Source organism: Mobula birostris, chromosome 27 (assembly GCF_030028105.1).
Source record: "Mobula birostris isolate sMobBir1 chromosome 27, sMobBir1.hap1, whole genome shotgun sequence".
Taxonomy (NCBI): Eukaryota; Metazoa; Chordata; class Chondrichthyes; order Myliobatiformes; family Myliobatidae; genus Mobula; species Mobula birostris.
Genome location: NC_092396.1, coordinates 13,052,990 through 13,072,775, shown reverse-complemented (window position 1 = coordinate 13,072,775; position 19,786 = coordinate 13,052,990). Strand labels below are relative to the sequence as shown.

At 40.9% G+C, this 19,786-nt stretch overlaps 1 protein-coding gene across 2 annotated transcripts in view; it reads right to left on the bottom strand.

The window, feature by feature from the left end:
• Positions 1–19,786, bottom strand: part of prdm16 (PR domain containing 16) — a 751,999-nt gene that overhangs the window by 299,840 nt on the left and 432,373 nt on the right. The window lies entirely within an intron of this gene.

The window sequence follows — 19,786 nt, the reverse complement described above, 5'->3', positions numbered from 1 at the left end:
AAGATATTTGCAAGATTACTCAAATATCACTGAAATATTAAATACACAACACAATACATAGCTGTTCAGCAGTGTTTGACAAGGATATATTTAGTACATTCAAATGAACGAAGTTGGTCAATTATATGCAAGTGGAAATTTATCAGGTACCTGACCAAGTTTATTCTGTAACCTTCCTCCACTGCAGTTTCACTTGATAGAATCTTAATTATATCAATAGGATCATCTCTTGTTTTCCCAAACTCCTGTAAGTTAGGGCTCAGCCTGTTCAACGTTTCTGCATGAAGGAACCCTCCAATGAAGAATTGAGCTACTGTACTTTCCCTGAACTATCTCAAAAACAAAACTGGAGATTAAAACCCCACTGTGATGTGCCAAGCATTCCATTTGCCTGCCTAATTATATGTTGTATCTACATGCAAATATACACTCAGCACGGCCACTTCATGAGGTACACCTGCTCATTAATGCAAACATCTAATCAGCTAATCATTGGCGGCATCTCAATGCATAAAAGCATTCAGACATGGTCAAGAGATTCAGTTGTTGTTCAGACCTAACACCAGAATGCGGAAGAAATGCGATCTAAGTGGCTTTGACCATGGAATGATTGCTGGTGCTATATAGAAGAACCTATATACTTAGACAAACATTTTAAAAAGACAAGGATATGGTCTTAATTTGTCAAATGGGATTAGTGCAAATGTCTCAAAGGCCTGTTTCTGGACTGTAGAGCTATTTGACATATATACACACACACAATAAAAATATCATTAATTTCTTTTTGTATTGTCTGACAGTTTCTCAATTGTGCCGGTGTATCTGGCTCCTTCCACATATCCAGTCTGGATGTTGGTGATGTTGAAGGATCAAGTTCTCCTGGCATTTCTTTGATTCTCTATCTCAACCTCACTCTGGCTACTTTCTGTTCTACAGAGACCAATCCCTCAGGATCTTCCTGCGTTTTGCTTTACTCACTGTCGATTTTATACTCATTAACACCCAAGAAACATACTTACGTCTTTGGATTTCTTTATAGAAAACTAGAGATTTAATGGATGAAACACTCCTCCTCTAGACTCTGGTTGGCTCTCTTATCCTCTGGCTCCTCTGCTTGGTCTCCTCACTGCTTCCACTTAAAGCATTGCTCTGCAGACTCTGACTCTGTTTGCTTTGTAGAGACTTGACCTTCACTAGAATGGTTCAAAACTAATTCCCTTCCTCTTAGTGACAGCATGCTGAGGAGATACCCAAGTAATATTCCATCTATTTTCTCCTAAAACTGATCTAGCTCCTTCACTGAACTTCAGTCCTAATGATTTGATGGAGAATGGATGTGAAAGCACAGAGGAACATCTGGAGAGATTTCTGAAACGCCCATTCGCTACTGTCGTTACTATGTGTGGTAAACCATGTATGTATGTTGTAACTTGGTTACCTGTCTGGACACACCCCTCTGCTGACTGCCCCTGTGGCTCCTCCCACAGAATCCTGTATAAAGGTGTTCGTCTTGCCCCTACCCCTCAGTCCGGGGGCAGACACTCACTGTGGAGGTCATATTGTACAGCGAATAAAAGCCTTTCAGTATTTTTACCAAACCTCAGTCTTTTGGAGTAATTGAAGGTGCTTCACTATGTGGTTGGGAATCTTTCAGCGGGTAGGCCTCAAAATCCCCAGCCTTGCCTGCTTTTGACGACTGAGAAGGAGGTCGAATCGTTCGGACAGAGATGGCGCTCAGTCCTCGGTGTTGGACAGCTGATCAGAGCTCGAAGTTTTTGGATGACTCAGAGTCAGATTGTGGTCAGCATGGCAGGGAGAGCTTTTTCTTCCTTGTCCCATCTGCGTGAGATGTGGGACATTTGAGAAACTTTGAACTTTACTGTGCTCACGGACTTCATCAAGTTATGGTATTGTTACACTGTTTGTAACTATATGTTATAATTATGTGGTTTTGTCAGTTTTTTCAGTCTTGGTTTGTCCTGTGTTTTGTGATATCATACTGGAGGAAATAATGTATCATTTCTTAATGCATGCATTACTAAATGACAATAAAAGAGGACTACATGTCTCATAATGTCAATAATCCTGACCATTCTTCTTGCTTATTCCATTTTTAACTGATTGATTCCTTTAAGGAGTACCATTATTACTTATAAAGACAGATATTTTTTCTTCAATAGAAGATGATTTGCTTCTATTTCCTCCCTGTGGGTCTTGATGTATCTAATAAGTCTAACGAGGGATTCACAAACTATACTGAAAGTGGGGCAGGAAGAGTTTGACATAGTTTGATAGATGATACACTCCTTCTGTTGTTTACATTAGGCTCCTTACACATGAAACCTAGGTTTTTCATGCCGTCTTGAATCCTCTTTTTCCACTCTTTGTGATTATGGGCCAGAGATCTCCTGGAGTTAGTTGGAACGTTGCAAGTTTTCAGGGAGATAACGAGTACATGCATAAACCTTTTTATCTATTTGATAATCACTTCCTGGAAAGAATGTCCAATTTGGGAATCTGGTGTTGAGCATACAGCTATGAGCTGCTCAATGGTATCAACTTGAGTATAACCAGATCTCAGTGAAGGTTAGCCTGAGAGAAAGTTGGCATTGGATTGATTGGTCTAACAGTGATTTTGTAGGATTTGAGAGAGAGTGTTAGTGGTTTCCTACTGGTGCAATATAGTGCTTGCTATACATTGTCCATGTCTCAGAGGTTTATAGGAAGGTGGTAATCACTGGTAGACCATGAGTTTTGTGCCAGGTTAGAAGACTTGATCTTCAAAGTCCCTTTTCTTCAGACAAAGCAAAGGACGTGCTATTGGATCGAAGGTGATGATGGATTTCAAAAATTTTTGACTGCCTTTACTAAAAGGTAGCATCTATGATATAAAAAATGGTTCATCTTTAGGGTGCATGACATAGGCATCTAGACTGTGACTTTACAGGTATTGTGACACATCCTTATTCAGATTCTGATGTTTAATGTGGATTTGTTTTAAACCTCAGAAATCCCTGCTTTGGACTCTATTCCCCATATCATATTCAAGACAATCCTCTGAGTTTCTTGGATTTTTTGTGCTGTAAATCATACACAGATACTATCTCCCCAAACTTGTAATATTCTGCCTGCCTATGCAAACATGTCCCATGATTTGAACTGTTTGGATGAAATAAATACTGAGGTTTAGTGATTCCCCTGACATTGCCAGGAGCTCCTGCTCCCTTTTGCAACCATATGACCTGCAGGTTTCTCACCATTAGGGTCCATGTGGCTTATTGGTTTCTCTACCAAAACCACCCCAGGGATGGCATGGCCAGATGTTTGTGAAGAAGACACAATTTGTACCTCTGTAAATTATTGCCCCTGTAGAACTACAACATAGCCTCCTACATGCACCTTTAGCTGATCCAAGCTTGGAAAATATATCATTGATAGATAATCTCCATACTCATCTATTTCTCTATGTTCGGTCCAGAAATGTCCCAAAAGCAATTATACTGCTAAGTCTCTCCAGTTCACAAAGTAACCTTGGGTTGCTGACCCCATATCTGATGACATGGCTGAATTTGTCACTTTCAGATAGTTTAGATATACTGCTGGTTTGAAGTGAAATGTCCTTATAGAAAAGAGTTTTTAAGCAATTTGTTAAGTTTTATATAGACAGTTCAATCCACAAAGATAACACCAAGTAGATGATAATCCAGAATGCATAATATAATGCATGCAAATTTATGACAAGTGTGTTGGGTCAACAATTACAGAACAGAATAGATGGGTCTGAGGCTTCCATGAGGAAATTATAACTGACAGGTGAAAACTTTAGAAATGTCAAATGCAGTTTAGGGGAAAGATTTCAATCAACAAAATGACCAACAGACTGAGCTGCTGAGCTGACCAACAGACATAACCAGTTGAATGTACAACTGTGTATTAATAGAAAGTTAAACATTAATTATTTCATGCATGGAAGTAATTTGTTTTGTAGAGCAACACACACAAAATGCTAGGAGAACTCAGCAAGTCAGGCAGCATCTATGGAAATTAATAAGTAGACGTTTCAGGCTGAGACCCTTCATGAGTTCTGGAAAGGAAAGAGGAAGATTCCAAAGTAAAAAGGCGGAGGGAGGTGAAGGAGGACAAGCTAGAAGGTGATAGTTGAAGCCAAGTAGTTGGGGGAAGGAGGGATGAAGTAAGAAACTGGGAGGTGATAGGTGGAAAAGGCTGGAGAAGAAGGAATCTGATAGGAGAGGAGAGTGGAACATGGGAGAAAGGGGAGGAGGAAGGGCAACTGGGGAAGGTGATGAGCAGCTAAGGAGAAGAGGTAAGAGGCCAAAGTGGGACTACAAGAAGAGGGAAGCAGGAGGAAAAAAAATTTATCAGAAGGAGCGATCGATGTACATACCATTAGGTTGGAGGCTATCTAGACGTAATATGAGGTGTTGCTCTTTCACTGTGAGAGAGGCCTCCTTGTGGCAAAAGTGGAGGCCATGGACTGACATATCAGAACAGGGATAGGGATAGGCATTAAAATAGTTGGCCACTGGGAAATCCTGCTTTTTGACGTTGGAGTGAAGATGCCCAACAAATGGTCTCCCAATTTACATTGGGTTTCACCAATATAGAGAGCATTGGGAGCACCAGATACATTAGATGACACCAACAGATTCACAGGTGAAGTGTTGCCTCGCCTAGGACTGTTTGGGGCTGAGAATGGAGGTGAGGGAGGAGGTGAATGAACGGATGTAGCTTTTCTGTCACTTGCACAGATACATGCCAGGGGGAAGATTATTGGGGAGGGACGAATGGACGAGGGAATCATGGAGGGAGCGATCCCTTCGGAAAGTGGAGAGTGTTAGGAGGGGAGGTAAGGATGTGTTTGGTGGTAGGATCCCTTTGAAGATGGCAACTGTTGTGGAGAATGACGAGTCGGTTGTGTAAGCTCATGGGGTGGTAGGTGAGGGAAAGAGGAACTCTATCCCTTTTAAGGTGACGGGAAGATGGAGTGAGCATGGACGTCTGGGAAATGGAGGAGATGAAGGTGAGGGTAGCATTGATGGTGGAAGAACGGAAACCCCATTCTTTGAAGAAGAAAGACATCTCTGATGTCCTAAAAGGAAGCTTCATCTCGGAACAGTTTGGAGTGGATGGAACTGAGAAAAGGGAATAGCGATTTATTTTATGGGTTTACAGTACTTCTCTTTTAAAGGGAACCAGCATGGTGTACATGTTTGTGTATGGTATCTTTAAGAAATGGTTTGTATCATGTCGGATGATCCATGATACAGTGCTGTTTTGTTGTGAGTTTCTGCCTTCAATTTTAAAAAATGCTGTATTTACAGCTCTGACTTTGTTCAAATACAAAACAATATAACCATGGAGTCTACAATGATATCTCTCTTCCCTTCCTCTTGTAGATTGCTGGAATGCATCTAATATTGAACAATAATTATCGGCTTAAAGCTGCCACTTCTTTAAGGATTGTTTCATGTAGCTGGTTTTCAGCTGCAACGATGTTTATAGGAAGTTCCAGAAAGGCAACCACATGAAGAGAATATATTCTGCCACAGGGCCAGCAGTCAGCGATAAACTAGAGATCATTGTATTGTTGGGATACTCATATGTAATCCTCTTTTCATTTCCAGTCAATTGCCATCCTGCTATCTCTTCAGTAGTATGACTAAAACAAGTCCTGTCATTCTTCTCACCGTGGTCATATCTTTGTGCATTTCTCATTTTGAAATATATAAAATCTACCAATTACCAATTCTCCAGCACTAGGGCAGTAAGAGTTAAAGATAACATTATTTCACTGAATGTGACACTCACATCCATCTTAAACATGCAAGATTCTGCAGATGCTGGAAATTCAAAGCAACATACATAACATGCTGGAAGAACTCGGTAGGTCAGGCAGCATCCACCTGAATGGACAAACAGTTGCCGTCTTGGGCCGAGACCTTTCGTCAGGACAGAAAAAGAGGGGGGAAGACGAAAGAATAAAAAATTGAGGAGAGGGGAAAGAGGACAGCAAGAAGGTGATAGGTGAGTCTGGGGGAGCACATGGTTGAGGAGTGGGAAGGCAGCAGAGATGACAGAGGGGGAGCAGTGAGAGAGGGTTTCACTGAACACCTGTCAAAGAGAAAATTTAAACTTCTTCAGAGTAGGGATTGCATCAGCCCAGATAATAGTACTTTGGGCTTGGTTAAGTGCGTGATTGCCAGGTAGGATCTACTAGGTATGAATAGACTGCAGATAGACCAGGAAAAGTGGTGGATTGTTTGCCATTTCCTTGAACAGAGATTCACAAACCAGTTTTTCCTCATGGCTGATAAGCAGTAAGAACATGGGAAATACTCACTGTGGGAATTTAAACTTTTGTTTATTCATTATTATCCGTATGTATTTGATATCATTGGGAGGTTACCATTTGCTTTTCATTATAAACATTTCCATTCAGCATGGTGAGGACACTCCCCTGAACTGCTCCAATGCCTATAATGATAAAATTTAACTCCTGTCATGGAGACAGTTGCAGGACTATATATGAACAGATAGATAGGAAAAGGAGAATGTATTTCCAAATCGGATTGTTGTGTGATTTTGAATATATACTAAAATTCACAGGTGACAGCTCCCTTCGTCTTTTTAGATATCACAGGCTAAGACATGCAAAGTAAAAACAAGTAAAGTCAGTTTGCGGCAGGAGAAACAGAATTAAAATTTCATGTCAAAGGTGCTTCGTCAGGTTGAGGCATCTCTTTTGTGATGAGCAGAGAGATTCCAAAGATATTGTCCTCCAGATGGAAAATGCATTCATTACAAGCTCTAGACATACTGTAGGTTGGACTATAGCACATATTCTGAGTAGTTTATTGGGCACGTGCAGTGAATTCTTTTTACTTATTGAGGATTGGACATTATCTTTGCGCTGCACTCCATGAACAAGGTAAAAGGTGTCACTGCACTGAACACAGAGGCAGATGGAGGCTGTTGTTGAGTGTCACTCAGCCTGCAACTTTTCAATTTTTTTTATATTAGATTATGAGGACACGCATTCTTTTATTGTCATTTAGTAATGCATGCATTAAGAAATGATACAATGTTTCTCCAGAATGATATCACAGAAACACATGACAAACCGACTGAAAAAACTGACAAAAAACACATAATTATAACATATAGTTACAACAGTGCAAAGCAATACCGTAATTTGATGAAGAACTGACCATGGGCACGGTAAAAAGTCTCAAAGTCTCTCGAAAGTCCCATCATCTCACGCAGACGGTAAACCTCCAGCGCCGCAAACTTGCCGATGCAGCATCCTGGAAGCATCCGACCAGAGTTCGACTCCGAGTCCGTCCGAAAACTCCGAGCCTCCGACCAGCTCTCCGACACCGAGCACCGAGCACCACCTCTGCCGAGCGCTTCGACCCCGGCCCCAGCAACAGGCAATAGGCAAAGCCGAGGATTTGGGGCCTTCCCCTCTGGAGATTCTCGATCGCACAGTAGCAGCGGCAGCGAAGCGGGCATTTCAGAAGTTTCTCCAGGTGTTCCTCCGTGCTTCTCACGGCTGTCTCCATCAAATCAGGATTGTGCACGGTCCCTAGTTAACACATATGATATCATTTGGAACGGCTGCGCGCGCTGCGTCGCGCTGCCTTCTGAAGAAGTTTAAATTTGTGTAAGGACACAGTTTAGCATCTTTGAAATTGTAGGTAACCGTTACCAAAATTGACAAGCTTTTTAAATAGTGAAATTTCCTTGAAAAGTAATACACAAAGATATGCAATCTTCATTGTGTTCCTCTCACCACAATAATAAAAAAGTAAGGTAAAGTAGATAGCAATCGCAGGATATTCCTGTTAGGAGAATGGGAAATGTTGAACTGTAAAAGGAAAAGTAAACCTCCACCAACACTGCCCCCCCCCACAATGTGCTGCCAGGCAATAGGGCTGTTTTAGGTAACTTGCCACTTATTATTCCTGTCCAAATGCTGATACAGTTTATTTATTTATTGAAATACAGTGAAGAATAGGCCCTTCCGGCCCTTTGAGCCACTCCGCCCAGAAACCTCCAATTTAACCCTAGCCTAATCACAGGGCAGTTTACAACGTCCAATTAACCTACCAAGTAGGGGACCGGGCACAATTCTGATTTGATGGAGACAGACGTGAGAGTACGGAGGAACATCTGGAGAAACTTCTGAAATGCCTACTTCGCTGCCGCTGCTACTGTGTGGTAACTGGAATCTCCGGAGCAGAAGGCCCAGAATCCTCGGCTTTGATTTTTTCGGCAGCCAGGGCGAGGTCGAAGGCGCTCGGCAGAGGATGGCGCTTGGGAGGCTGTATCAGAGAGGCTGGTTGGAGGCTCGAAGTTTTCGGATGGACGGACTCAGTGTCGGCTGTGGTCGGCTGCTTCCAAGGCATCGGCAGTTGTTGGTGCCTTAGGGGTTTATGGCAGGGAATTTCTCCCTTTTGCCGCCTGCTATCAGGGACTCAGGAGTCGATCGGGACTTGGAACTTTTTTTACCGTGCCCATGGTCTGTTCTTTATCAAATTATGGTATTGTTTTGCACTGTTGTAACTATATGTTATAATTATGTGGTTCTGTCCGTGTTAGTCTTTGGTTTGTCCTGTTTTTCTGTGATATCACTCTGGAGGAACATTGTATCGTTTCTTAATGCATGTATGCATTTCTAAATGACAATAAAAGAGGACTGAGTGTTCTCATAATCTAATCTAACTGGTACGCCTTTGGATTGTGGGAGGAAACCGGAGCACCCGGAGGAAACCCACGTGGTCACGGGGAGAACATACAAACTCCTTACAGGACAGCGGCGGGAACTGAACCGGGGTTGCCGGTACTGTAAAGCACTGTGCTAACCATTTTGCTACAGTGTCGTCCAGTTGGAGCTTGCTGGGTTTGAATATGCATTTCTTCACTGTTTAAGGCATGAGGTGGTGAAGCAGGTCTAATGATCTGGATGAGCTCAGTTTTAATCAGCAGTATCAGGTCACAGATGGAGGAGTCTGTACATTATTTTTAGTGGGTTTATAAAACTTCAATTATTATAGAGACCTGCTAACACCTTTGCTTTTGACGACAATTTTCAAAACACTTTTTGGACATAAAGCCATAACCTATAATGCATAGCTCATTGCTTTCAGTGTGTGGTACTCCATATTTTATTATACGTTAATCACAAAGATTGTGACCTATTGTTAAATAATAATGATTATGCCGTACACATTGATGACAAAATCGTATGCATGAAATAAGTTGAGCACATAAAGCCTGTGTAGCCTGTGCTCTTGCTTGGAAGTGCTCAATTCTAATTCTTGATGGGCAGGACTTCTGCTGAAAATAGGTGCAATATCCTTATATGCAATTTATCAATAAAAATAGATGGCAAAGTAATTGATACTTTATCCCTGGCCTCTGAGACAATGGTTCCTCTTTCTCACAATGCATTATGTGAAGCTTTAGTACCAATGGGTTTTAAATAATTTTATTCTGAATTCCCAGATTGAAGACAAAATGTTATATCCTGCTGGATTGGCTGGATCCTGTGCCAAGATGAGGCCGTCCTCAGTGAGGAGGAGCAACACCTTGTATTCCATCAGGGTAGCCTCCAACCTGATGGCATAAGTATCTATTTCTCCTTCCAGTAAACAAATATCCCACCCCCCCCACCGATCCTATCACCACTCTAATCTTTTACCTCTTCTCATCTGCCTACAACTTCCCCCTTGGTCTCCTCCCCTTTCCATTTCTCCTATGGTCTACTCTCCTCTCCTGTTAGATTCCTTCTCCTCCATCCCTTGACCTTTCCCTCCCATCTGGTTTCACCTATCACCTTACAGCTAGGCTCCTTCTCTCCCCCAACCCCCCACCTTCTTATTCTGGCATCTTCCCCTTCCTTCTCTGTCCTGAAGAAGGGTCTTGGTCTGAACCATTTATTTCCATAAATGCTGGAGTCTCCCTACTTTCCATCTGGGACTTCTATCAGGAGTGCTGTGTACGCAGTGCCTTTAGCATTATCAATGATCCCACCCATGCATTCAGTATTCTATTTGACATTCTACCACCAGGCCAGAGACTCCGACACATAAAGGCAAGAATGATCAGGATGGGAAACAACTTCTTCCCTCGGCCCAATAGGCTTCTGAATTTCTGCCGCATCGCATTCGCAGTGTCGCCGGATAATTTGTACTGTAACCTACAATATTTCATTTATGCACTTTACTTTGTTTATCTTATTCATTAGTAGATTTAGTTCTTACTTTCCCAAGTTATTGCGTGTTACAAGTGTGTTACCTGTACACCCTGATCCGATGAAATGTTCTCTTGTTTGATGGTATACATGTATATAGTTAAATGGCAATAAACCTGACTTGAAATCAGTAGGTCCAGGCAAAATCTTGATGTTTCCCACAAGGAGAACATACAAATTCCCAACAGACGGCCTCAGAAGTCAGGACTGAACCCAAGTTACCAGAGATGTGAGAAAGCAACTCTACTGAACACACCACTACCCTATCCTGCAGTTTGCTTTTATTGAAATCATATGACCATAATTTTTTTTATTGGAATTGGTCCAAATACTATTCTAAATACTCAGGATATGTTGACAATCACAATCACATTGGAATCCATATTTTAAAATACAAATATTTCTTCCACCCAGCCCCCTCGCTGAAATTAGACCCTTGTATTTGTGTGACCTCTTGTGAAATCTTCAAAGACTTTATTTTCAATGGTGATTCTTGAAGGGTAACACACACAAAATGCTGGAGAAACTCAGCTGGTCAGGTAGAATCTACAGATTCTTTAAGAGTAATTGGTTGCCCTTCAACTGATAAAACTATCTGATATTCCAGCCTCCAATCCCTAGAACTACAACATGAACAACTTGAAGCTACTTTCCTATTCAAGGTCACTTTGCTTAATACTTCAAGAACCTGGTCTATCAAGACAGTCCTGTCCATCACATAATGGCAACACAAGTAGTTTTGAGCAGCAACTAGAATTTTGCAATCTGGAGCAGGAACTACAGCCAACGTAATTCCACCCTCTCATTCCAACTTGCTGAGTGAGATTGTAGCAGTCCAAGAATTATCAACCTGTGATCGCTTAACGCAATACACACCAAAAATCACAATCACCATCCTTTAAAAATGAAATGTCTTACAAATGCTTCATCCATTCATTGTTATAACATGGAGGAAAACAGGCAGCAATGTAACTTCAAAACATTAAACTAATTCAAAGGAAGACACAGGAGTCCGAAATGTGAATCTAACTTTGTGGTTTCTTTAAGCGATGCACATATGTATGGCATGGTAGTGTGATGACATATGCAATTCACATATTAACCCATACTGTGCAACCCATAGTTAATTAATTAAACAACAAAGATTGCTAATCAAACAATATATTTCAAGATTACTCAAATATAACTGTAATATCAAATACGCAAACACAACACAGCAGTTCAACAGCGTATGACAAAATATACTTAGTACATTTAAATTAAAGTTGGTCAATTATATTGAAGTGGATATTCATCAGATACCTGATCAAGTTTATTTTGTAACCTTCCTCCACTGCAGTTTCACTAGATAGAATCTTAATTATATCAATAGGATTATCTCTCTTTTTCCTAAACTCCCGTAAATTAGGGCCCAACTTGTTCAACGTTTCTGCATAAAGGAACTCTCCAATGAAGAATCGAGCTACTGCACTTTCCCTGAACTATCTCAAAAAGAAATTAGGAGACTAAAACTCCACTGCGATTGCACCAAACATTCCATTTGTCTGCCTAATTACTTGCTGTATCTGCATGCAATAATATATTAATTTAATCACAGAATGCATTAAAATAAACCCTGCATGAATCAATGCCTCAACAAGACGTATGAGCTAACAAATGTAATGACTTGAAGGAAATCTCATGCCTTTTGCAGTAGCTGGCTGCATTTTCAGAAAAGATTTTTCTGACCACCGGCCAAATGGCCACCCAAATATTAAAGCAGAAAATACCAAAGCGAGCGATAAGCGAGGTATAAATCAGAAACAAAATGCTTGTGGTGATGATTCCAACAGCTGTTAGCTTTTTAAACAAGAAGTCTCCCTGTATTAAATACAGTTGAATAACAGAGGCAAACCTCTAGAGAGGGACGGACTGAAAGCAGTAACACAATTGTGTTTTAAACACAAGTTGGGAAGCTGAGCTATGATTATGGGGAAACAACAGCAAAAAAGCAGGAAATGCTAGGCTGCCTGCCAACTGACTACAAAGACGACCTCTTTCTTAGATGGCAACTTACTGATGTAACAAGTTTTCTTCGACTTTTTCGGCATCCCTCTATCCTTTTCACTTTGCATCTCAGCTATGATCTTTAGCCCCAGCTCCTTGACCAACCCAGAACCATTTCTGTTGTGAGAATTAATTTTTTGTTCATTGAATTTATAATGAAGTGGGGATGGGGTGGGGGTATTGTTTGAAAGGAAAAATTCCCTGTGTATGTTGCATAGAACAAAACCTGAATGTTACCAACACACAGGGAAAGATTTTCTCATTATATTGATAGCTATGAGCACCTATTAATTTTGTGTGTTTCTTAGAATATTGCTGTATAGTATCCACTAAAGTTTTAGGGCCAAGACGATTGCGGTTTGAGAGCACATTAAAATAGGAAGGGTTAACGTTATAAAAGTGAAAAATAAGCAAAAGGCTCATCCATACATGTGAAAGAAGAAAGTTTAGACAAGAAAGAGGGAGAAGGAAAATAAAAAGAGTTAGGAAATTGGAGAAGGAAGAGAAATAAAGGAAATATGATAACCAGAAGGCAGATGTGGTAGGAACTGGGCACAGAAGAGGAATTTGTGTTGAAGAGAGAAATGAGAAACTTGCTGAGCGAAAGTGATGCCAAAGTAAGAAAATAAAGATAACATTCCTTAAATAAGTGAGGAATAAACTGTTGCTTCAAACCATTATTTTTTTTCATTCCCCTTTCCTGCTTCTGACACTTCATGTTAAACATGTTAAATTCTAGAAAACTTCATTCTCTGCAAAATTGTATTCTCAAGTTCATCTGAGGAAACCTGTTCTCCTGCGGCCAATGTTTCAATGGGCCACACACCTTAAAATCATCAGCCGTGAAAATAATGGAATTATTTGTACTCACAAAACCATCAGAGTTCACTGCATCTGATGGGCTCTGTTGTACTTTGCCTCTGGCAATCTGATCCATCCTATTACTGGTGTGTCCTGAGTTTACAGTTGGATAAAAAGCCGGATATCAATAAAACTCGGTGCACCTGCCTGGAATCCCAATGGACCTCCAAGGATTTCTAAAGGCAACAGTTACAGTGCCTTGGTGGTGACAGGATTCAACAACCTGCAGTATCTGAGGGAAGGTCACTACATGATAGGCACTAGACAAAGATTTTGATTGGTCAAAGGATGGCTATAAATTGGGAAACGAGGCAGCCAAACAATAAAGTGATTAAGATCAACCAAATGAAACAAGAAAGATGTTTCGGATGTAAAATCTGGTTGAGGCCTGATATCAAAAGTTGTGCTTTCACTATTGTTGGCTTTACAACTACAGAATTCTTCAGTACTCATTTAATCTTTTATGAAATGTTTGTCCTGTTTACCTGTAGACTTCATATTTTCATTGGCAAAAAAAAAGCTCCCAGATTTGACAGGTGTAGAAACCTGATGGCCATGGCATTGACCATTTTGGTAAATAATATAAATGCAAGCCTTGCAATTCTAAAACAGGTGCATTGGATGAAAGTTGATACCGGTGTGAATGATAATTTTAGCCACCAATTGCAAACTTCAGTTTCGCCCGTGGTCCATGAACAGTCTTGAAAATGGTTTCACGGAAGGGTCACGGGGACCCAATTATGCCTGTGTTGTGCTGGGTACAGTGGAGAGGAAGGCACCAAAGTCTGTGCAATTGCAGAAGTGTTTGGAATAGGGGGGAAGCACTGTCACAGTGGTGTGTCTTGAGAGAAGTACTGTAGCCTGGGAGGTGGGTTAGATGACGAGGCCTCATTCAAATGCCTCAGCAGATGGCAGAGTTGGCAGTTCAGAAGGCTGGGAAATTGGAACATCAGCATCAGGGCCTCAAGTGATCATGGAATCAAGGAATTAGGAATTGGGATGTAGCCCTGGGCCTCAGAGAATTGCGTTACTGGGGCATTGGGATGGGGATTGGACAGTGGTGGGCGGTTGTGCAGTAGTTTTTGGGTCAGAAACTGAGAGCAAAGGATAAAAGCTGGGGAAAGGACTGAGTGAATAAGAATCCCATTCAAGTGCAGCACTGGAAAAGACAACTTGTCTCAGGTGTGTCCAACAATGATTACTTCAGTGTTTCCAGGTTTCTTGGCAAAGCTCAGATATGCAAAGTTGACTCATGTTTTGAAGTGCAGGCAACGCAGAAGTACTTGAAAATGATTGTCGTTGGGTCTCACTGCAAACAAAAACACCGATTTTCTATTCCATAATTGAAATAAAATAGCAATGTGGAATCGAATTTTGAAAGGGCAATTTTGAGAACTAATAATAATTTAATGTAGAGCTTTAAATTATTTGCACTGGGCCTTTCCCCCATCTGAGAAGGAAACCTAATGATGAAATGCAAAGAGGAAGGTGGATTTGCACATATTACAGTATGTGCCACATTTCTTGTAAATACCTGACAGGCTTGAGCATCTATAAGGCTAGCACTCATAAATAAACTTTATCAATGTTAAGCTAAATTGCTGAAGTAGATAATTCTGCTTGTAATTCAATCTTTTTCTTTCTTCTCCCATCTGTCTCCTTCTTTGTGGGTTACTATCCGGTCACATTTCTTGGAACCATTCATCCAGAGAAAATAATTTGACTGATCTTGATTTTCTTTTCAAATGCATTGCTTTTAAAATGTAGCTCTGCACACTGAAGATCTCAAATATTACGCTGGTCCCTGGAACATGAGATTTGCACAGCCCCAGATCTTCTGAAAGATCAACACAGCAAGCTTCTCTAAGAGTCTTCTCATGTTCAGTCAGCATCTTGGATTAGCCTCAACAAAGATTAAATGAAATATGATCTCAAATTTATTTAGGAAATCCCGCACTGGCTCCAAGCTGGTTTGCGTATAGAGATTTGACATAAACTATCTGAACACACAAATGAGTACTGAATAATATAAACGTACATAGAACATAGAACAGTACAGTCCTTCGGCTCACGATACTGTATTGTACCTACTCTAGATCAATTTAACCCTTCCCTTCCACATTACCCAACTTTTTTCTACCATCCATGTACCTAGCTAGGAGTCTTTTAAGTGTCCCCAATGTATATGCCTCTACCATCACCTCTGGCAGCATGTTCCAAACACCCACCACTCTCTGAATGAAAAGTTTAACTTTGACATCCCCCTTATATTTTCCTCCGATCACCTTAAAATTATGCCCTTTGCATTAGCTATTTCCACCCTGGGAAAAAAAAGTATTCGGCGAACTAGAATACTTGCCATCTACAAGTATTCTCTGCCATCTATGGACAAGACAATTTTAAATCCACACAGCCAAGTTTCCCTAAATGTCATGCATCCTGACTTTCTGAATGAGAATTCATTTTAATCCTTAATTTAGCAAGTTATAACTTTCATGAGACAGCATTTTTGGATGAAGTGCTTTGTTGAGGTTCTCAGTATGGCTGAGATAGGGAACCACGGATTATGAGGCAGGACTTCAACGCCCGAAGTATTACAAACAAAAACAGAAACGCTGGAAATCTCAGTAGGTTAGGTTGCACCTATGAGGAGAGAAACCAGGTCAACATTTCATGTCAACAACCTTGCATCAGAACTCAGGGATACTATCTGCATGATGAAAGAGCTTACAGAGTGGATTTTATCAGTCTGGTCTTCCCTCTGTCTGAGATTCATAACTCTTCTGATAAATCAAATTTATTGCATAATATAGTAGGTGGGGTGGCAGGGTGTCTCTACCAAAGGAGGTGTAAGGTGCTCCTTCCCTCCGCTATCCTGCAAGCCTCCCTTGAGCATGGTTTTGCACCTGCTTAGTCTTCTCCCACCGATCAGGGTCACGTGAAGCCACGGGAACAGGTGATGGATGGTCGTATGAGCAGCTGGTGCATATCACAAGTCCTGGTTACGTGACCACTGACGCCAGGCGGACAATTTGAAGAGTATTGATAATGGCTGGAGTCACCCATCTTGTAAAGACACCGCCCAGAAGGTGGCAACGGCAAAACACTTTTGCAGAAAAGTTTGCCAAATAGAATCATGGTCATGGAAAGACCATGATCGTCCACACCTATACAACATGGTATATAATGATGATGATGATGATGAATGTAGTTAGCGGAGGGTTATCACCAATGAAACACCCACAGATGAGGTTCCAGTGTTGTTGCATCTGCATAACACAAATTACATCATCTGTTAGACAGTGACCTTATTTGTGTCAGTTGAAATACGTTTGCATGAAAGATGATAAGCATCTTCGTAGTGTATATGGATTTCTTGTGACGTATGGAGTTCAATTAATTGTTGAAGAGGAAATTGGATAGTACCAAAATTGCATGCTGATGAGTGATTAATTAGTGCCTATTTGATAAAATTTGTGCTGCGATTTCATTATTATGATTGTGACAGCCTTCAATCTAAATCATGACCTCAAAGAATGAAATTACCTTCAATGTAGTTCCCTCAGTTGAGTAAATCTTTACATTGCCAACATGCCTCCAGGTTATTGGGGGATTTACTTGTTAAATAGTGCAGAAAGAGAGGTTCCTTTTGTTGCTAAATGCCAGGTTACTGTGAGTACATAGTACTTGGTGGTAGATGGATCATAGATGTCAATATGGTCAGGCTGGTGTCAAATGGAAGTTGCTCAATGTTTAATGTCATCAACAATGGAATCAGCAAACTATGGAAAGATTCTTTTTCATGAGTGGTCCTTTCAGATTCAAGGTGACTCGCTTCCATTCTAGTTTTATGGATTCTGAAAGCAATAAGGGAACCATAGTCTCTCGTGCTGATGGGACAGAGGGTGGCTGATGGGAAGGATGGCATGCTGCTTGTGAGGTGATGCATTCACTTTGGCAGGCACCAGAGCTTCTGTATGCTTATGATGCAAGACCTTGAAGTTCTTGAAGCCATCCTGAACCTCCATTTTGTGCAGTTGTGGGCTAGAGCAGGGGTTCCCAAACTTTTTTTATGTGATGGACCCTGACCATTAACCAAGGGGTCCGTAGATATTATAGATTGCCAGAAGTCTGTGAGAATGATGCACTTCTTCAAGGAAGCCTTGAGCACATCCTTGAATCATTTTCTCAGTTAGCCTGGGGATCTCTTTATATGATGGAGCTTGGAGAAGAGTGTCTATTTCAGAAAACTATTGTTGGGTATACAAACTACCTAGTCTGTCCAATGTAGCTGTGTGTTACCAGGGCTTCAATACCTGGAATGTTCTCTGAGAAGATGCATTAAATTTGGAGGATTTTGTGGAAACAGCACTAGGGATAATTTTCTAGTGTTTTGAGAATGCTTACTATAGGAAGGTCCAGGTCTCAGAAGAATATAAGGGGGCAGGAATTATTGTTATATGGAAGGGCATAAGGTTTTTGGCCAAGTCTGAGTTCTTGGTCTTCAGATACTATTCCCTCCATTGAAGGAAGACTGTTGTGTTTTTATTATTATGTATTGCAATGTAGTGTTGCCACAAAACACCAAATTTCATGACATATGCCGGTGAGATTAAATCTGATTCTGATTCTGTCACACTGAAGCTAACAGTGAATTTCATCACCAATGTCTGCCTTCGCTGGCAGGTTGCTCTGGAGTTGTAGAGTCATAGGGTCATAGAAAAGTATAGCACAGAAACAGGCTCTTTGGCCTGTCTAGTTTGTACCAAATCACTTAACCTGCATACTCCCAAATCATTGACCTGCACCGGGATCATAGCCTTCCATACCCGTACCATCCATATACCTATCCAAACTTCACTTCAACCCATGACCTCTAGTTGTAGTCCCACCCAACCTCAGTGGAAAAAGCCTGCTTGCATTTATCTCATCTGTTCCTTCATAATTTTGCATCATCATCATCATCATCATCATCATCAGGTGCCATGCCCAGTTTGAGATTTGACTGCCATGGCCCACATACTCTTGTTTCGGGTCAAGTGGATCAATTCATTGGTATTCATTTCCAGTTCTCTGGCTGCTGTCTCCATCATCATTTGTCTTTGTCTTCCTCTTGCTTTCTTCTCTTCAATCTTTCCCATAATTACTGTGCATTCTAACTCCTCTTTCCTAATCACATGTTCACTGAAGTTACGTTGCCTTTTCATGATCTCATACATTATTTCTCATTTTGTGTTTGCTCTGTTCATGACATCCTCGTTAGATATTCATTTTGTCCATGATATTCTTTCCATCCTCCTCAAAAACCACATCTCTGCTGCTTCAATTCGTTTCCTCATGTTACTAGATATTGTCCAACATTCTGAGCCACATAACATAACTGGATAAATGTAACATTTCAGTACTCTGAGGTGGGTTGTCATTCCTAGTTTAGTATTGGCCAGTATACTCTTCATTCTTGTAAAGGTGTCTTTTGCCATCTCTATTCTTCTTTTGATGTCTATGTCACACCTGCCATCTGATGTCACCCAGCTTCCTAAGTAGCAAAAGTTCTGTACTTGTTTTATGTCTTCCCCATTTATTCTCAACCTGCAGATACGACTCTCCTTCTTTTTGGATATCACCATACATTCTGTCTTTTTGCAATTGACAGATAGACCCATTTTTGCACTTTCTTCAACAATTTTGCATACCTCTATCAAATCTTCCTCAATCCTCTACACTCCAAGGAATGAAGTCCTAACTTATTCAATCTTTCCTTATAACTCAGGTCCTCTAGCAACATCCTTGTAAATTTTCTCTGTACTCTTTCAAGCTTACGCACACCTTCCCTGTAGGAAGGCAATCAAAATTGCACACAATACTCCAACTTATGCATCCAAATTGTAGGAAGTGATTTAACCTTTGTTGTTGGAGGGCAGTATAGTGCATTGCGGTTAGGTTGGTAGAGTACCTAGATCTTAGAGATTAGCCTCTGATAGTGCACAAATACAAGCACCATCTGCAGATTGACGACTGAGAACTAGGTGTCCTTGATATTAGAGTGTAATCACCATGTACTGAACAGTTTCCTTTTAGTTATGAAGATTAGCTCCATTCCTATGAGTGCATATAAAAAATAAGCACTAATCAGAATCAGGTTTAATATCAATGGCATATGTCATGAAATTCATTAATAAGGCAGCTTTACGATGCAACACATGTTAAATATAGGAAAAAAAGAATTACAGTAAGCATGTGCTGCTGCTGAGGCATCCATTGGTCAGAGCTGACCATCCATCGGTCATTGCATCCCAGCTGTCTAGACATGCAAGGCTGGGCAGTACCATATGGAGAGCAAGCTGTTGCCCATGTAGCAAGCTCCCCCTCTTCATGAATCTTATGAACCCAAAGGAACAACAGAGACCAATACAGTTTGTTACCAGAAGTGTCGCAGGAGTTCCAGTCAACATTGAACTCAATGTAGGACTGCCTTAGGGACTCCAGCTCTGGATTTTTCCCTCAGGGTTTACTCCCGAAGTCTTCCTCATGAGTGGGTGTAGCAGCAAGGCAGCGGAGGTTTGAGATCAGAGTTTTCTTTCTCCTAGATGAGCTGCCAACCAC